Source organism: Amborella trichopoda, chromosome 13 (genome assembly GCF_054954075.1).
Source record: "Amborella trichopoda isolate Santa Cruz 75 chromosome 13, AtrichopodaSantaCruz75HAP2 v2.0, whole genome shotgun sequence".
NCBI lineage: Eukaryota > Viridiplantae > Streptophyta > Magnoliopsida > Amborellales > Amborellaceae > Amborella > Amborella trichopoda.
The window spans coordinates 7,665,097-7,681,332 of record NC_142348.1 but is presented as its reverse complement, the minus strand read 5'-3'; the positions used below and the strand labels follow the sequence as shown (position 1 = coordinate 7,681,332).

The window sequence follows — 16,236 nt, the reverse complement described above, 5'->3', positions numbered from 1 at the left end:
AAGTTTTTGGAGGTGTGTGATGGGGTTTTATTATAAGCAAGGAAAGTGGGGGGAGACGACAGGCAGGTGATATCCCAGGGGTTCCAAGTGGCATACGGTGCTATCCAAGTGGCTTACAAGTCATACAAGTGGCATACATGCAAACGTTTTTCACTAGGGTTCTCTAAATCCCGAAATCAACCTACATCAGGTCATTGGGATTACAATTTTTAAAAGTTACTAATTTGTATCAAGGATCACCAATTCAGATCAAGAATTGCTAGTGACTGTGTTGGCTCTAGGTCGGAGTTGGTAGTATGTTATTTATATAAAATTCGATGTATATAATTTTCTAGATAGAACTTATGAAATTTAACACGACCCATTATCACTGAAAAGATCAGCCAAAGGGCCTCCTAGCTTCGCCAAGTCATCTACTTTTGTTAGCTTCCCTGTAGTCATGGAAAAAGAAAATATAAATTCTTTTTTGAGTAAAAACAAGAAAATATCAATTCACTACTCATTTTTATACCATCTTATAATGCTTTGTAAATCGCCTTCCACAATTATTTTATGGGTGTGGTTTCTATAAGGTTGCAACTTTAAACATTCCAATTAAGGCTCAACGGTGTGCCTTTTAAGACCCATTAGATGCCCAAATGTCTTAGTTGTAGTCGGTAGTGAAATAAAAACTCAACTTTTTGAAATAAAAATGTATAAATGAGACTATTTATTTTTGGTATAAGAAGATCATAATCCTTATTAACCGTTCTATATAAAATGGAGTGGTTTGGGATATATCATTAACTGGTCATAAAGTTCAAAATAAAATTTTTCGAATGTTGAAATACACTTCAATCCTTCAGATTTCGCATCAAATAAGTAAAAATGATTCTAAACACCTTGTATAAAAAATAAATGGTATTATAGTATACAATCCCAAAATATCTATAAAACTCGTCTTTTAACCCAAAAACCAATTTCAAAAGAGTCTAATTTTTTGCGGGGTAAATTAAACATTTGGGCGGCCTCTGTTGGGGTTTTAAAACTTGGGTTTTTAGTTATTATTATTATTATTAGTTATTTATTTATTTATTTAAAAAAGAAGCCCCTAAACACCATCTTCTTGGGGAAACCTGATTAGAAAAACAAGATTCATGCGATGTGGGATCCAAACCGGGTTCTATAAAACCAAGTTTTTGGGACTAAAAAGGTCCGGCGTTGAATCCAAGCCACAAAGTGCCACTTCAACGCGCACAAACGTAGGCCATGGATTTATGAATGCAGCCATTCGAACGTTACGCTAAATTAGGACTTCCGTGTCGACTCTACGGTCACGCTGTATGGCATCAATGTTTTAAAACCCATTAATTCAAATCGAGAATCGTTGATTCGAATAGAAAATTGATCTCGAGCGAACTGATTTTGAAAAAGTACCGGTGCCAGCCCCAATATCCATTATTTTCTTGAAAATACTCTTTCGATTATTTTAGAGTAGATACTAAGAATGAAGATTTACTCCTAAGTAGGTCCTTTACCCAAGGGAATCGATGTAATGTGTGCTCCAGGGTCCTTTGATATGGAGGTCATTAATATGTTAAAAATAAAAAAAAATAAAAAAAACTAAAGGGAAAGGATTATATAAGGTTGCAACTTTAAAATGTAGAATTCCAGATGCATTTCAAAAATCCATCGGAAAAAGATGTTTTAATATTGAAAGACCCTCTAATTGAAATTTTTTTTTTGAGTTTTAAAAATAGTGCATATTGCAACACATTATCTAGACCGTCTATTTTCAAGATTTTCACATGTTTATAGATCTACATGATTTTAGCTATTTTTGGAGTTTAAAATTTTATAATTAGATATAAAAATACATTTTTAGATAATCCTAAAAATGTTTTACGCCAAAATTACATGTTATGATAAAATTTGAAGGTGCGCCTTAATTGGATTGTTTAAGGTTGCAACCTTATAGAAACCACACTCAAAACTAAAAGCTAAAAAGATAGTTTTATGGGAAAACAAAATTGAACTGTTAAAATTTATTCTTTTAATAGGGACTACAATTTTACATCCATCTTAAAGATGGACGTTTGATACCTCAAGGATGCAAATGTAGAAATGCGTCCCCTGACTCATAAACTACTTTTTGTTATGTTATAGAGGGTGTTTGGATGAACCCCTAATCATAATTTAAAATAGGCAAAATATCCTATTATACCATATTTTTAACTTCTATATCTCATCAGACCCAATAATTGAAATATTACTTGTAAGCAAAAAGATTTTATCTTTTCATCTTCCAACCTCCTAAACCCTTTTGACCATGTATTATTGACCTTAACAACTTATGAAATGACTCTATCTCTTTCTCTCTCTCACATCATCGTCTCTCTCTCTCAAAACTCTCTCTCTTTAAAACCCAAACTTCATTTCTCTCTCACACATCATCATATCTCTCTCTCAAAACTCCATCTCTCTCCCTAAACTCAAACTCCATCTCTTTCTCTCTCTAAAACTTCATCTCTCTCTAAAACTCCATCTCTCTTACACACATAAGAAGGTGTGCTCGTGTTTGAGTTCAAGCAAAACCCCTTGGCTGGTAAACTCACCGAGAAGTGGAGAAAGAGAGATGGAGTTTTAGAGAGAGAGAGATGGAGTTTAAATAGGGTGTCATTTTAGTATTTGTTTGGGTCAAAATTTTATGGTCCAAGGGGTTGTAAGATAGAAAAAATAGAGACCTTTTACTTACAAGTAATATTTTTAATTCTTAGACCTCATGTGATATGGAAGTTAAAAATAGAGGATAAAAAAGTATTTTCTCTTAAAAATAACTTTATAATATAATACGATTGAACACTTTAATTGTTACACGCCACTCATTTGTCGACCCTCTTATTTGGAGATTGCCGCAACATGTTGCAGATGGCTACTAGAAACAATAAAAACAAACTTGTTCAACATTAGTTCTTGATTATGGGTAAGTTGTAAGGGTTTTCTTGTTTAATCAAGAACTAAGGCAAAATAGTGTGTTCTTTTCTTCTTTTTTTACCCAATTATGGCGATTTTCAGATAAGCCGTTTTCATAAGCATGAAATCTGACATTGAAAATAATGAAAACACTTGCTGGTTCCGAGGGAGCATATTGTGCATATGTTCCCTTGGGGTTAATATTGTGGGACCCCACCTTTTGGCTCTATAACCTAACAACCATTCTGAAAGAGAAAAAAAATATTAAATAGGACTCTTTATGTGGCTAAACAAATTGACACCCGAAGATTGAATAAGAACCATCCAATTTCTAGAGAGCAAGATCTCGGATTTAAAAACTTAAAATTCAAATTAATAAATATTAACATGTGTTCAGGGTGACACAATTACCGTATCACCCAAGTATCGACACGTAGTCAAACCCATGGACATACCTGTTCATGTTTCATAAGAATGAAAGTATATATTAAAGGAGAGAGACATATTTAATTGACTTAGGAGATTTGTCATCCTAAACTCCTATTTTATAGGGTTTTTATCAACATGTACCCTACTCTAAAGCTCTCTCCACAGGAGATATTACTTTTGTCATGCGTGGCTACCCTTAGCTATATATGCAGAAGATGTATCATAATTGCATTGCCCATAAATAAAGGGAAAATGTCATTAAAGGGATAAGAGCGCTTTACAACATCATTAAGAAGGTCTAAAGATCTTAATTAATATTAGAATGTTTACTTTTAAATTTTTTTCATTTCACCCTAGTAACTCTTTAAAATATGTATTAAAAATACCCTAATTACCCTTAAATGATTGAGAACCCTTAACAAATTGGAGCATTTTAGTTATTTTTACTTGCCTCGTACAAGCATATTGTCATTTAATTGGGGCCTTTCTGGTGGGTTAAATGCTTGTCTAGGGCTCCCAATCATGAACATGGGGAAATTGGGCCACTTTGATAATATTTTCTAAGAAAAATACCAAATTGAAATGGAAATTTGAAAGTAACCCATGTAATGTAAATTGAAATATTTGAACCCCCTTGATTATATTAGAAAGTTCTATGACTTACAACTTTTTAAATGATATTTTCCCAAAAATAAATAGAGAAAAGACAATTTCTTTTTAGGAAAAAATCATGTTGGTGATGTTGAAGGGAGAATATCTTGAGGGAAAAAGCTACTACGAAACCATTCCCTAGAAATCTTATGGATTTTATCATCAACTTCATGGATTAATTTCAGCTTCAGCATATAGGACCCAGGGACTTTTAAAGTTGCAAGAAACTGTTTGACATGTCAGCACAATGGAGGCAGAGCTCTCTGCTTGTATGCCATAAGTATCCCCTTAGTTTTACTGACATGGGTGTCCAGTATGCTTGCCCTAATACGTCTTTGCATTTATTTTTTAAATAAAATATTATGTTTTTATAAAACTAAAATAAAGTTTATCTCATCCAAACATAGGAAGTATGGGAAGAGAGGTCGTTGCCCTCACTGTGACGAGATTTTTTGTAGTGCGGTGGGAGTTTTCAGGTGCATACTTTAATAAACTAAAACTTAACATTCCAATATGGGTGTGGTTTCTATAATGTCGCAACTTTAAACAATTTAGTTAAGGCGCACTTCCAAATTTTATCATAAAATGTAATTTTGGCGTAAAGTATTCTTTAAGTTATATCCAATTATAAAATTTAAAAACGGTTAAAATCAAGTAGATCTATAAATATACAAAAATCTTAAAAATAGACGGTCTAGATAATGTGTTGCAAGATGCATTATTTCTGGGACTCAAAATCTTTTATTTTTTCATATTCATACATGTCGATATCGAGATGATCAATTAGAGGGTTTTTCAACATTAAAACAACTTTTTCTGATAGAATTTTGAGGTGCATCTTTAATTCTACAATTTAAGGTTGGCTATATATAAAAATTTTCCTTCTAACATATATTTGAAAATATATATGATGAAACCATTTACTCTTTTAGTGAGAGAAAATATCTCAAAAAAAATTAGAGAGAGAAACTACCTCAAAATTTCAAGTTTTAGAGAGAGAAAGTATCTTAAATTTTTAGAGAGATATAGATAGACTTTATCAAATTTTAGAGAGAAAAACTGGCCAAAATTTTTTTGAGAGAGAAAAGTCTCATTATTTTTAAAGCGAGAAACTATCTAAATTTTTTTAAAGAGATAAACGATCTCAAAATTTTTAAAGAAAAGAATTATCTCAAATTGTAAGTTTTTGAGAGAGAATCTTAAATTTGTTGAGAGAGAAACTATATAAAGTTTTAGAGAGAGAAATTACAACTATATCAAGTCTTAGAGAGAGAAATTAATTAAAAAAAATAAGTGAGAGAAACTTTCTCAAAGTTTTAGTTTCAAGTTTAAGAGATATAAAGTATTTGAAAATTTTAGAGAGTGAAACTATGTCCAATTTTAGAGAGAAACTACTTAAAAAGTTTTATAGAAAAAAACTATCTCAGAGTTTTTAGACAAAGAGAAAAACTAGCAATTTTAAGTTGTAGAGATGTAAAGTATCTTAAAACTATAGTGAAAGAAACTAGGTCAAATTTTAGAGAGAAACTACTGAAAATTTTTAAGACTAGAAACTATCTCAAAATATTTGGAGAGTTTAATTATCAACTATCTGAAATTTCAAACTTTTAGAGAGTGAAATTGTCTCAAATTTTTCAAGAGAGAAACTATATAAAATTTTCTATTTCAATATTTTAGAGAAAGACACTACCTCAAATTTTCATATTTGATGTGTTCTCTCTTTGTATGTATGTTTCCGATTGTGTTTATCAAACATGGGAATAAACTTGCTTAAGTAATCTTACCGTTAAAAAAAAAAAACAGGCTTAAGTAATCTTTTCATATAAATTGTTTGCGAATAATGATCCTATGAGACCCTCTCACACCTATATGTGTAGTACCCCGAAGGATCACCATCAAATTGGGCACAGATCTCTAGAAAAGTTATCACATGGGTGTGAGACTGACTTTTCTAGAGATATGTGCCCCATTTAATGGTGATCATTTGGGATCCTACATATATAAATGTGGGAGGGTCTCATAAGATCCTTACTCATTGTTTGTATACGTAAATATTTTACATATAAATATTTTCCTGTAAAACTTTCACGCATACCAAACGATTCCCAATATCAAACCAGGTTATAAAAAAATATGATCCAAACATGACATTTGAATAACATGGGTACCACTCAAAGCCATACAGCAAACAATCCCTAATAACAAACCGGGTTATACAAAAAGATGATCCAAAATGAGATTTGTACAACCTAGGTACCATTCAAATTCATCCCAATACGTCCTAAACCATTTTAACATAATCAAGGTTTGACATATAAACCTGGGTTTAACTCATGCAGCCAAAGCGCTAACCACTTTATACAAAACACCTAATGGTATACGTATAATCACCCTGCAGCATTCATGTTATCAATGAATGGTGGAGGCAAGCCACATTGTTTTGCCGGAATTTATATTTCAAGAGTAAGCATAGTAGAAAGAGATTGGCTCATCTTCACTCCATTAATGGAGATGGCTCAACCTTTGTTTGTGTGTGCTTGCAAGTCATAACCAAGTATCCTGGAATTTATATTACAAGAGTAAGCATAGTAAACAGAGAGTGGCTCATCTTCACTCCATTAATGGAGATGGCTCAACCTTTGTTTCTGTGTGCTTGCAAGTCATAACCGAGTATCCTGGAACTTATATTACAAGAGTAAGCATAGTAGACAGAGAGTGGCTCATCTTCACTCCATTAATGGAGATGGCTCAACCTTTGTTGTGTGTCTAGTTGTGCTTGCAAGTCATAACCGAGGATCCTGGAATTTATATTTCAAGAGTAAGCCTAGTAGACCGAGAGTGGCTCATCTTCACTCCATTAATGGAGATGGCTCAACCTTTGTTTGTGTGCCTAGTTGTGCTTGCAAGTCATAATCGAGTATTGGATATTTCTTGGAACATAAATGGTAAGGACCGGGGCAAGAAAACACATTTGGATAAACGGTGTGGTTTGTATAAGGTTGAGGCCCTAAACGATCAAAGGCACTACTACAAATAGTATCAAACGATATCATCTAAGCATCGAAAATATTTGAAATGGCTTGAAATTTATGTTTATCTTTAATTTTATAATTTAAAGCTTAAAAAAGAGTGTAGATCAAGTACATCTATGAACATTTGAAAATCTTGAAAATTGACAGTAAATATAATACATTACAAGATGCACTATTTTCAAGACTTAATGCTTTTTTTTAATTCCTTGTTTTTTCTTTTCTTTTTATGCGTCAATGTATTGAGATGATAGGCTTTGGGGCTTTTTCAATATCGAAAAAACATCATCAAGTGAATTTTTGTGGTGTGCCTCAGTTTCATTGTTAGGGCAACCTCATATAGATAAAACATAAATCTCTCCCTCTCGCCTGGAATCTATGTCGGCTTGAAAACGAGACAACTGCTCATCTTTGCAAGAAAGATTAGGAAACTGTTTGAAAGCTCCTTGCCCCTTAGCTTTTTTTAGTTTCATCCATTAATTTATTCAAACTGTATTACTGTCCTGCTTATATGAATTATAATCATTTATAAATTAATGGTATATCATTGAAAAAAAATTCCGATTTATATATTGATATGAAGGGAATACACAATGTCTCAGCTGAGAGAGAACATAAATGCCAGGTTACATAGATCCACTTTAAACTGTGGCATGCTTCATGATTCAAGGCATATTTGACTCAGCGATCAAGCAATCCGAGAATGATGCTTACATGAGATTGAATGCTGAATCCATGAACTATACACAATAGAATCAATCGGATCACAAACCTGAGATTTAATAGGAAAGAAGCAATTATCCCAATCATGTAAACAAAAGCAGAACATACTGTGAAATAGACGGGGAGAACCCTGGTGCAAAAGCGAGCTTGGCCCACTTTCCTTATTCTTAGATGAATGTTTATCATTTGTTCATAATTAGTGTGTTTTACTTGCTTAATGTGCAAGGTATACGACGATACTTAAATTTAAATCCAAATGCATCAAGTTTATCTTCTTACCATTAATGGCCTTATGAGTGTGTATTGAAAGACTTTTATTATAGTAAAATATAAACTCAGTGGGAGTGTGATCCCTCGATGATCATACTAAGCGAATGATGTTCGCGTATACCGGACTGTTCTTATCGATCTAGGCTAGTCGGTTAGAAAACCCAAGGTACCTGAGCATAAAGAATTAACCAATGAGGGTTTTGGGTTAGCCCTTGATGAGGTCGGAGCTTATGCCTAGATGAGTGAGCCGAGAGACTGTGTGACCCTTGTGTATAATGGTAGGCCTATTGAGACGGGGGCCACAACCTCATCCATGTTCCATCACACGGCATGCATATCGATAGATCATTTGGGAAAGCCAGATATCCACCTTTGGGTGAAGCGTATGTATGTACGAGAGATACCCCTATGCACCATAGAGCTGTGGTCGCATTAGGTCATCGTGACATTAACTCATCTCTAGGGGAGGACATATAATCCACAGACTGGGATTGCGACCCCTTGACTCACTTTGGCGACCCGCTAATGAGCTCCTGCTTGGACTGTGGGTCATGGGAAACACTTTGGTGACTGGCTAATGAGCTCTTGCTTGGACTGTGGGTCATGAAAAACACTTTGTCAGTTCGATAAAGCTAGTGTGGTCTGTAATCCACAGTTAAAGGTGGAGTACCCCATAATTACAGATTGAATTCCTAAAACCATATGGATCATTTTCCAATCATATTAATTTAATTGTGTTTATTTTATTATTAAATTATTTTAGATTTATTATTTGAATTTTTTTAAGTCATTTGATATTTTATTTATTACTTTTAGACTTATAAAAATGAAGTTATTAATTTACAAAGTTATAATGTTTTAAAATTCATTTTGTTCAATTTTAAAATATTTATAAAAAATTACATTGAGCCCATAGTGCACACAAATAAAGTTCATGTATGGTATAAACAAAAACCAGAAAATGAAGTTCGTACACAAAAATAAAAGTCATAGATGGGGCATACCTCCTTGACATGAGTTTCCTTGTCTGCTTCAATGTATATATAATTCGTCAAATAATCCAATGTAATAACCGACTTTATCTGTTGTTTTATTCCTTGAGATTGCACATCCATACATTTCTGCATCAAGCAGAAAGCCACCTTTCTTTCATGGCCAATCTGATAAAAAACATAAAACATCAAATGTTAAGAGTATATAACAAAAAAGATTAAAGGAAATGTCCTCCTACTTTATTTTCTCTCCCTCACTGGCTCAACATACCGCGCATTTGACCATCCACAACCTTGGATCTTTCACTGAGGGCAAAAGAGCTTGTTGCACAATCTGTGTAGTCTTCTCCTCGTATTCTAAATGATCTGATTGACCATATTTTTTTTTAATTAACCTTTCAAGGTCTTCCAAATCTTGTTCTTCCTCTCGTAGAAAAGGTCCACGATGCACCCGTCTTGCAACTCATTTCCCACATCAATAAAATCTGTCACATGAACATGAAATAGAGGTATATAATTATGCAAAATATTTCTATTTGTTGAGAAATACTAAAATAGGGCTATGCATAATTGCTTCAAATAACTAAATTCTAGTATTTTTAGAAATCAAACTGTAATTCGGTGATTATTCTCTATGAAGTACATCACAGCACTGACATGAATGCTGAGATTGATAATATCAGAGCAGCAATTTATACACCATGACCGTTCAGACACAAGAGGAAACGTTCTTCATCATCTCAATTATAGAAATTTATTTTCCTACCCATATCAAACCATAGAAAATTAAAATAGAAGCCGCAACTTTCTCGTAGTGGAACATCATTATCCTGCCATTAAAGTAGAGGTTAAAAGATCAGGGAGCAAAGTTGATTCACATTAGGTACTTATGGCTACGCTTAAACGTGCCAGTTAGAGTTGAGCCTATAGGTTTGACATTTCTACATAGTGGGGTGATTTGATTAGATCTGTCCGAAGCTCATAAAATTCAAACAACAGGATAGCCACTCCCAAGGAAAATCAAGAACAACAGGTATGGCCACAAAAGACCGTACAATCTACACACATTCTCCACGATCTTATTAAAGAAAAGAATACATTCTAGGATCATTTACTAGCTTTGTTCATTATAGAGGACTTATGATCCAGAGAGAGTCAACGTATCCCATAAAATAATTGAGTCAAAATATTTTATTGAGTATAATCCTTTAAAGAAAGTAAGCCTCAATAGTGGCTTCGAAAATGATTACAAGTTACAAGAGCTAGGTACATTAGAGCATATGGACATTAAAACATTAAATTAACACTCATGCCTACAACAAATAGCATTACATAACATAAACATAAATTAAATGTAAATTAAAGAAATTTACATTAAGTAAATTAGTGTTAATGTAAATTAAATAAATTGAAAAAATTAACTAAAGAGAGGGAATTGTGAGAAGAAGAAAATAAGGGCATGAAATATAAAACATGATATTTTCCTTCTTTTTACTTTTTTTTTTTCTTTTTCCTTTCCAAAACTTTCAATGATATGAACCACAATCTAGAATATTTTTTTTGGCATGAACCATTGTGAGTGCTTAGAAATCCCATTATCAAAACCACTCATAAGAAGAAACAACAACATATTCACATCTTGAAATAAAAATTCCACTCCCCATAAATTTTGCAGTAATTAGACTGAATAAAGAAAATTAGAAACATCAGAAAATTAGAAAGAGAGAGAAAAAAGAATCAATAGAGAGAGAAAGAACTAAAATCGAGCTTACGGGTATCTCCTTTGTCTTCCTCTTCGTCATCATCATCACTTGCACTAGGTGCGATATCGTCTAACAACTCAGAACCAGGTCAACTTGCGTTTTCTCAAGCGGTAATCATCTTCAACCACATCATCTATCAATTTTGATCTCTTCTGCTTCTTCATCTTCCACCATCATAGTCCTCCTCGTCTTTTTCATAATGTCTAGCCAGGGCTATAAATCCGAAATTTCACCGCGAACGAATTAGGTTTAGGAAAAAAGAGATGGGCTTTGCTGATTAAGTAGAGAAAGAAGGGAGAGTACAAATAACTTCTAAATGCATTAATATCGCCTCTTGATCATACGAGTTCGGAATATCGCCTTTGTAATGGATACGACTCTCTCAAATTTAAATGCAAATACAGCAAGTTTATCTTCTTATCTTTATTGACAAAGGAAATAAGAAGAAAAGATTAACATGACAACAACCTCATTAATTACCCACGAGTATACTTATTGCTCAATAGCACATGACCCTACACTAAAACATTTAGTAGACTGAGATACTAGGTATACAAAACATCGATCTTTCAAGTTGTCTAAGTTTTAGAAAGTTCGCTGAGGAAAATTTCCGAAGTTCTAAGCCTGTCTTTTTTTTCTGTAAACTTCCATTATAATAGTTCTCTTTTACACAAAATGGGAAAGAGAAAGGTTGCATAACTTTAAAAGCCTAAAGGACCCCGCATTATACTTTATGTGCTCATTGGTGCACAAGGATTCCATGCACGGTCACACATGGCAGTTCGCATTCCATCATGGATTGAAGTGGCCCCTGTATAGAAGAAGTCATCAATTAAATTTACATCAATCTTTAAAACCAAAATGTTGATGTAATAGGGAATTATTTCAAGAGCGTTAAAAATTAAGACCACCACAGTAAATGCATACATCCTGCATCTCTCATCGGAGTCATGTGGAACATTGGGTTTTGTGTCCCAAACCATACCGTTGCATCTCTCATCGGAGTCATGTGAAGCATTGGGTTTCGTGTCCCAAACCATACCGTTGAGATGAATCCTGATAGGCACATAAAATTTCATCTCATAGGCACATAACAACCAATATTAAGAAACAGTGTAAACTTCTTAGCCAAACAATAATAGGAAAGGCAATAACCATTTTAACTAAGTAACGTCATAACTTCAACTTCAGCAATTTGATTCTTATTAACTGCATATTAGAATATTACTTTTTGTCAAAAATAAAAGAAAACCAACACAAAAGGCAATCACAATAATAACACAAAAGTACTTACCAGTAAGAGCCTTCATCTGTCATTCCAGTTCAACTCGAACAGTTGAACCATCAACATCTACTACACGACTACGGTAGCCCTTGAAGGGACCCACACGAATCTTGATAGTATTCCCAATCCCAACCAAAGCATCTCTTCCCCTGTACACCTTCCCCCAACTGCAATATTATAAATTCGAAAAGTCAATATAAAATACAGAATTGTTTCCCTCATTTCTTTATTATTATCTTTAACCACCTCGAGAGACTTTAGTGCCCATAATAAGTACCATAGAAAATGGTAAATAGAAGGACATACAATATTGTTGAGAGTCACTTCTAGGCAGCGGACTTGGATATCTCAGCCTATCAAATCCTGAAGGTAGTGAATCTGTACCCTGTAGAAGAGATTCATCAAGAAATGAATTATAAGCATGAATCAAAAACAAAAGGGGTAACTCAGAGACCCCTAATATTACGAGTGGTTTTTGTTTGAATGTGTATAACGTTGTAATACATGCACTGTGAGGTAGTTCTTCCAAGATAAATTTTATAAAAATTGCCATATTCTAAAGAAAAGGTTTATATAAAGATGCAAATCTTAAGTTGGAGAAAAATTGCATCCCTAAAAAATCTATCAAAAAAATTCTTATTTTGATGGTGAAAAGTTATCGAACTGATCAAATCAACATCGAGATGTATAGATGTGAAAAGAAAAAGATCTTCAAGTGCCAAAAGTAGTGCAGCTTGCAATAAATTAGTTATACCGTCTATTCTCAAGATTTTCATGTGTTTGTATATCTACTTGATCTGTACCAGTTTTTAGTTTCAAATTTCATAATCAAACCGTGAAGTAGTTTTTGAGGTCATCATTGAAATTTTCAAAAACCAAAATTACATCTTTCCATGAGCTTTGAAAGATGTAGCTTAGTTGAATCGTTAAGGTTGACACCTTATACAAACCGCACCCTATTCTAAATCTGGTTGAGAAGATGCGTAGTAAGTGATATTTCAAAGGACGAATTTAGGGAACTTAGTATAAATGAAATCCTTCATCTTAAAATAGAGGAAATATGCCAACTTGGTAAACCTTTATGACAAATATTATTCAAAAGCCTCATTAGAAAAAAAAATGCAATTTCTTCCTCTTTGAAAAACTTTCTTATGATTTTGGAAATTATATGCTTGAGAACATAAAGAGTATATAATTAAATATGGTAAAAGACAAAAAGAGAGTATTCGAAATTATCTCAACAGGATGTTTTACACCCAACACCGAGACACTACCATCTAATGGTACAGGATCAATCATCAATCTTCTATCTCAAACCAGAAAAGCAAGTTTAGCCCAAACCTCTAATGGAACTATGAACTCCTTTATCACAAATATCAAATCCTTATGTGAATCCCCTTAACAACTTAGTTTGAGATAGAGATGCTTCTATTTTCTTCCACAACCCTATAGTCTAAAACCCCAATGAGAGATGAGAGATCATGAGAGAGTTGAGAGAACCACCATGAGAGAGATATCGAAGAAAAGAGAGTGGGCCCCTTTGGGTCTCTTGAGGGAGAGAGAGAAACTTTTTTTTCAAAAGAGATATTTTAAGTGAGGCATGCCCCTTTGTGGGATTTGAGAGAGATGGAGATAGAAATTAGGTGTAAAAGATAACGTTTCGAGATTTGGCGAGGGATCCATCTCTTTTTATAGTGCTTAAATGGGTTCTTAAGGTTTTCTTAACTTGCCTCTTCTTGTAAGATTGAATATGAACCATTGATCTTGGGTGACTCGTGGGGCAAGAGATTTGAGCCCTCCATTCCATAGATGTGCCATCAACATCATGGAAGGAGCTAGATCCTTTATCCCCCATTCTTAAATCACTTTCTCAAATGAAATAAAATAATTCCATTCGTGCTTACCAAAATTATGCACAAGTCTTAAATCCTTTGAAAGCTTCCTCAAGGAAAAATCTTTCCAAAACCCTTCAAAGCTTTCTTTTCAAGCCAAAGCTTGAACTAACACAAGGAAAGTTTCATTAGGGTGGGGCATGCCACCCTAGGTGGGTACTTCATAGCCCCTTACCGACATGCAATGGTGGGCCCATTAACATATTAAAATAAATTGTGATTTTTAAAAATTCATTAAATTCAATGTGAGTAATTAAATCAATTTAAAATCAATATATCTGTTTTTATAAATTCAAATTTGATAAATAAAATATCCAGAGATCTAGAAAAATTCAAATAATAATTCAAAAAAGCATATATCATTCAAACAAATATAATTAAATTTATTAAATGGTTAACAGATCCATATAGTCTCGGAGTTTAATAAATAAATGCTGGGACACTTCACCTTCAACTGTGGACTACGGTCTATACTTGCTTTATCAAACCGACCCACTGTTTTCCATGATCCATAGTCCATGTAAGGGCTCATGGGTCACCAAAGTTTGGTAGATAAAGCAAAGGGTCATAATCCCAGTTTGTAGATCTCATCTAGACATGATGCGACCACAACTCTTATGACCCATAGTGGTATCTCTCGCACATGCGTAAGCTTCGCCCTAAAAGGTGGTTCGCTATTTCGAAACGACTATCATATATGCATGTCGTGTGATGGTTCGCAGATGAGGCTTTGACCATCGTCTTTAAAAGCCACCAACACACACAAGGGTCACACAGTCTCTCGGCTCACTTATTCGGACATACTCCGACCTCATCAAGGAATGACCTATTAGAACCCTTATCAGATAGTTTTCTATTCCTAGAAAATATAGGTTGTTTCTAACCGACTTACCATGCTAGTCAAGCTCAGTCTGGTATCTAATTTGACATATAATGAGTGGAAATAGTTGTGGCCCCCTCATACAAAAGGTCCCTTTGTAAATAAATAGAAAATATATCACAGTTTAGGAATAAGAACAAAACTGCAATTTTAATACGAAGCTAAAGGAATATAACTTCCAACAACTTAATAACAAGCTAAAAAAATCTATAAGTCTGATCACATATTTTACATCCCATAAGTTATTATTGGAAGAGGAGTAATGCTAAGTGTGGTATTTACTCATTTCATAAACCTTATTGTCGTATTTTAATTTTATTTTAAAATTATGGTCATCGGTAAAATTAAAAAAGAATAATTGCATTAAAAAAAAGGAAAACATCATATTTAAATCACTTTACAAAATTATTGAAGTGGTCAAATGATCTCATTTACATGTGTACTTATTTAAGTATCATGCTAAGTCCATAATGAATTTCGTGTTCAAGGTTCGAAACTATTATGTCATTTTGGTAATTTAGCCCTCGTTCCGTGGCTTAATCCAAGTTATAATATTTAGTAAAATTTTTATGAAAAACTTTATTTAAAACCTTTCTAACAAACTTATGCATTGGAAATCCCTTTATCATCTCTCAGCAACTTTCTTATTATTTTGGGAACTTGATATTATGTAGGTGAGTTTATTGATCTCCCAGCAACTTTCTTATTATTGTGGGACCTTGATATTATTTATGTGAGTTTATTGCCTCATATAATTATTCCATATTGCTATTTACTCTTTTTTCTTATAAATTTTAATCTTATTAAAATCATATAAAACAAATCTTTAATAATTCTTATTTTTATATTTGAAGATACGTTGAAATTTCTATTGAGTAAATCTAAAATATATTTAATTTTAAGAATGAAAATATAGCCATTGATTTACCGGATGGATAATGTGGAACATCTAATCCGATGTTACTTCTATATTCGGAAATGAACATGTGTCATGGTCTCCCCCAATATCCTATGTGGTATATCTAAAATTATATTGGGAAGTTCGTAGCTGGCCAACCCCCACCAAATTGCGCAAGGGCCAAGGACCTAATCCGCTGAACTTTGCCCTGGGCCGCCTAACTTACAAAAATTCCCATTGATGCTTTCTCAAATAAACTTATTCATTATTGTATACGGAAATATATGAAGAACTGTGTTGTTAAAGTCTTCATTTAGACCCATACATAGTGATAAAGGGCCAAAAGCATGAAAGAATCTTGCCACGAAGGAAAAGCATGAAAGAATCGTCACATGTAGACTAACATGACTTACATTATGGTACATGTAATATATGCTTCATATATTGTACACATTCAAATATAAAAGGGGAA

At 33.4% G+C, this 16,236-nt stretch overlaps 1 long non-coding RNA gene across 2 annotated transcripts; it reads right to left on the bottom strand.

Moving 5' to 3' along the window:
- Positions 1-10,680: 10,680 nt before the first annotated feature.
- On the bottom strand, positions 10,681-16,046 carry LOC110008508 (uncharacterized). 2 transcript variants are annotated; one of them, XR_002283426.2, is made up of 5 exons: positions 15,795-16,046; positions 12,401-12,479; positions 12,104-12,261; positions 11,737-11,865; positions 10,681-11,620 (listed from the first exon to the last, which is right to left on the bottom strand). It is a non-coding gene; the product is annotated as an uncharacterized LOC110008508 (long non-coding RNA). The 2 variants fall into 2 exon arrangements; XR_002283429.2 differs by having other exon boundaries at positions 11,795-11,865.
- Between the last annotated feature and the right edge of the window lie 190 nt (positions 16,047-16,236).